A 4,714-nucleotide genomic window follows, 5' to 3' on the forward strand; every position below is an offset into this window, starting at 1 on the left:
GTAATCGATGAAGCAGCGGGGCCAGAGGAAGAGCCACAAGCAGTGCTCTAGCAGGGGCGTCACCTGGCCGCCTAAAGAGCACCGTCGTCGTTGGCATCAGCGGATGATCATCTTCGCCATTCCAGTAATATTAGTTGATGAAGACGGCGATGTGCATTGCACAGCGCCAGTGTGCGCTGCAGTTTAACACGAGGCGTGATCGGCTGCAGCGATTGTATAGTAGGCCGACAGGCTGAAAGGCTTCAGGTGGTCTATTTTCGCGCGTGCCACAATATGTAGCATATTTTTTTGTAACCAAGCTTTTGTATGTTATGCAAGCAATTCATTGTTCTCGAGTCAATGTGCAGAGGTTGCACCGGGTTCTTGCTGCTTTTGTATGAGGAAGCACTTGGGAGCGGACACGGCGAACCAATCTGTTTCATCGTGTCCGCTATGGAGGAGTAGGTTTGGCGCATTTGTATTTGCGCCAGTTGATGAATCAATTTATGTTCTTTCGGGACGTAAATGACCCCTTTCTGCGAACTGTGTGTCTGGTTAGGTTGGGTTGGGTCTTGCCAAATTTAGTTGTCAGTTCGGCGACTAGGCAAGGGGGCATTGTCGGCTTCCTTAGAGCGGTATACATGGCATGTCGCGTCTTGCAAGAGCGATTTTCCCTGCAATATGTCTCAGCTGTATGGCGAACGAAACTTTATAAGGACCTATGTGATGGCTTTCTTCCGGTCCCATTGTGCAGGTTATTGTACTGTGCAGGCTCGTGGCAGACAGTTCTAAAACGAGTGAAAAGCATGGCTGTACCGGGTGGAGTTAAAAGTTTCTTTTTTAAGCTCCATACGAATATTCTTGAGGTCAAGATGTATCTAGAAGAGAAGGGTTTTTTTATACCTTGGGGAGGTCATTGTTTCATATGCCGAAAGCCGGAAACGTTTGAACACGCCTTCTAAGAATGTTGGGAATCCTTTTTCTTTTGGGACATTCTACAACGCACGATAAAAGAAGTCTTACCTGTGGATCCTTTCGGAACAGATTGTTGCCTGTTGACAAAGAAGATGGGGCTCCTTTCGACATGATTATGATATTACGCCTGCACAGTATTTGGCGAACCAGGATGGCAGTTAGACATGCAGACATTGATGCGAGGCCGATAAGAGAGTATTTTCGTGAATCTGTTAGCCACAACGTTATTGAAGGCCACAAGATACAAGACCCAGTGCTTGAGTGGCTTCCGAGAATGGAAGTTTTGTTATACATGCGCGAATTTTAATGTGTTCACGAAACCCCAATTGCGGGTGACGTAGTTTTAGCACCTGTGTTGTGTTGTTCGCGCGGATTGGTTTGTAAATGACGTGCTCAAGTCCGCAATAAAGAAAAAAAAGCAGTGATAGTATAGTTATCTCATTCAGCAGCCAGCGAAGCTGATCTGTTCGGGCCGCCGCGGGTTCGAATCCCAGTTGCTGCAGTACTTAATTTATTCATTTATGGTTTGGCTGAAGTCTCGCTCAAGGTCAAGCTTCACATAAACTCTGTTTGCCGGTTTGACCTCGTGAAGTATTTAGTGTTTTCGCACTTAACCATTTTTGGGCGCAAGATAAACTTTCGCGTAAATATTCTATAATGGTATCAATATCGTTTATGCAATTTATGCTATAAACACTCGCTTTCGCTTTGTAAAGGGGACTCCAATTCCATTCGTCTTCCCGGAAATGAAATTTATTCTATCCTAATCATCAAATGACTCAGACGAGACCGCTCTCTGGATACAAGCCCAAAATCCTCTCTATTGTTTTTTTTCTCGCTGTCCGCCTGATCACCTATCAGAGGGAAAAAATCTAGGGCTCCCTTTCTTTCTCCTTCATTCGCATGCATTCTTTTCCATCTCTTGAGGTTCGTTTCCTTCTGATGACATGGTTACCCCCAGGGCAGCATACACAAGCTAATTAAAAAATTTTCCTCCGGCCTTCAGAAAGCGCATCCGGAGGGGGGGTGCCTGCGAAATCTAATCCGGAATTCAAAGAGTCAACATTGAGGCAATAGTCGTACTAGTGGCGAGTTTCTTGCATTCGTTTTCGGCTATCTCGTGGATTCGCTAATGTGGTTTCCTTGTTCCTCGATGAGGTATAGGTTCTCAGCAGCTGTATCTTCTCGATCGTCTCGATACCTACGTCTTGGGAAAGTGAACTTGTACCTTAGCGTGCCTCTGTGTTAAGCTCTAATGCGGGACTTCCGAGTTTTATATTTCGATTTTGTTTTTTCACACGGCACATGCGACCTCTCCCACACACAAGGTCTTTCTGGCATCATGCCAAATGGTCAGAAAGTGGTTCGTGAGAAATAATTTAGTCTACTGCAGAGTTGAGACTTGAAATGGTGGACAAAAGTAGAACAAATTGGCCAGCACCAAATTATTTCCCGAAAGAGGCACACGAAAATATCCTTTGCAAAAAATGCTTAACCACATTGGTAGTCCTCGGTTAACATCTGCAGAAAGTGTCGAGTTCCACACTAAAATAATTTTTAAGGACTCGCTGCGTTTTGTTCTTTTCGTCGATACATCTATTCTCCTCAATCGGAACGATTGTGTCTTCAACGAAAAGAGTTCTTGAATTGTCTCAGAACCATTAAAAGTCAAAAATTTTTTCCCGACCTTCTCTGCGGCCTACTACTACTTCCCAGGTGTCACTGAAAGGTTTCAATCGTGCGATCCAGTTCGTAACGTTCGGAATAGTGTGATATGATATGATGGTGTTTAACGTCTCTAATTGAGATCTGGTCTAAGGGAGGGCTCGGGATTAATTTCGACTACCTGGGGTTTCTTAACCTTTACTGGCATTGCAAAACACGCGTGTGCTTTTGCATTTCGCCACAGCTTCCTAACGCCACCCCACTATGCCACCGCAGCGGGTTCGTGACGTTTGGAACGCATTCATCAGTTTCATCTCGTTAGCGCCTAAGCTAAGCCAATGTTCTCACTATAATATATTTCATCTTGTATGGGAGCAAAGTGTAACATCTACATCGCAAGCGTTGCGCCGGAATGCGCCCTTAACGATGAGAAAACAGTCCTGAGAATACCATGGCCTAATGCTTCGAAACCAAGTCGAACGCAATGCAGGAATAACTAACTGTTCATGTCGGACGCAGCAAGTTTTGTTGTGATCGTTCAGGAGTAAAATTCATTAGCTGTAGCATGCTTAGGAATCCAAAACAATTTAGCAGCGGTTTAATATTAGCAAGAGGAAAGGAATGGGGGAGGGGGGCACCTAGCAAAAACAAAATTGGATAGCTATATGAACGAACCCGACCGCGGCTGCTGCGTTTTTATGGAGGCGAAACGCTACGGCGCCCGTGTGCTGTGCGATGTCAGTGCACGTTAAGGAACCAAGGTGGTCGAAATTATTCCGGAGCCCTCAACTACGGGCACCTCTCTCTTCCTTTCTTCTTTCACTCCCTCCTTTATCCCTTCCCTTACGGCGCGGTTCAGGTGTCCAACGATATATGAGACAGATACTGCGCCATTTCCTTTCCCCCAAAACCAGTTATTATTATTATAACTAAATGAGATAAAATACTAAAATGCATGTTAAGAAGCACATCCGGTGACATGGAAGGAAATCATAAATCTTAAACGACGTGTTTCCGGGCACCTTATACGCTGATTTATTTGTCGTGTTGGAGGACAACAACGTTCATAACATTCGTCGATCCAGACCAAACACCCTCGGGGACTTCATTAAGAAGGTGAACCTTTACGTTAGCTACGAAAAACTCTGATCTCGCCCTACGCGCTTTTACACCTTGACACTCCACGAAGCATTGAATGTCTAACACGTACGCCATTATGACGCACGGCGTGAGCACGTTATTTAATTCGCGCAATCAGTCGTGTTCGAGACCTCCGGGCTTATTTGATCGGAAGACATTCTCGAGGAGATCACGCGCAGCATGCGCGGAGCCGTAGGGCAGAGAAAGGGTGACCGTTATTACCCGGAGATCAAACCCAACTCTCTCTATCCTCTCTCCCAGGCACCCACACGTCCTTCTTTTCTCCAGAAACACCGCTCACTAACTGCCGCCCTCGAATCCCTGATGCCGGACGTTACGCAAGACCTGCGCCCTCCAGGAGACCATGGAGACCACACATTTCCTCTTTGTCAGCATCTAACGCAGACGGAAGGAAAGCCTTCCCCAGACAGCCCCCCCACCCATACCCCTCGCCCTTCTCCCTCGTCAGCTGCATTCACGCAATTGCCACCACTGCCACAGCCGACCAATGCCTGTCACGCTCTTGCCTATACCTTCGCTCGCTGCAGACATTGCGAGAACCATCCTGCGTGAGCGACCGCGGCGCTCTCGTGTAATGCATTCCTTTTCCTGTTTTCCTTTTTTTTTTTTTTCACACGCACGCGGGTTCAGCGAGAGCCTTCGCGTAGAATCGACAAGAAACGAGGGTGCCGAGACGAAGGCGACGAAGACAAGCGCAATAAGCGACTACGAATGGTCAAGGTGAACCAGCACCCCGCCACCGTGAGCAACACGAGACCCCCAGGCACACTACATGCGTCCATACCCTCTCACTTTCTCGCCTACGTCGTCTTCGCGTCTTCCTCTGCACCGCTGTCGTTGGCTGGTTATGCGTGTTTATGCTTCTTGTTTTTTTTGTTTTTTGTTTTGCTAGGCACACGCAGTCGGCAGGAAGAAAAGAGCCGCTTTCCTTTTT

Source organism: Amblyomma americanum, chromosome 5, assembly GCF_052857255.1.
Source record: "Amblyomma americanum isolate KBUSLIRL-KWMA chromosome 5, ASM5285725v1, whole genome shotgun sequence".
Lineage (NCBI taxonomy): Eukaryota > Metazoa > Arthropoda > Arachnida > Ixodida > Ixodidae > Amblyomma > Amblyomma americanum.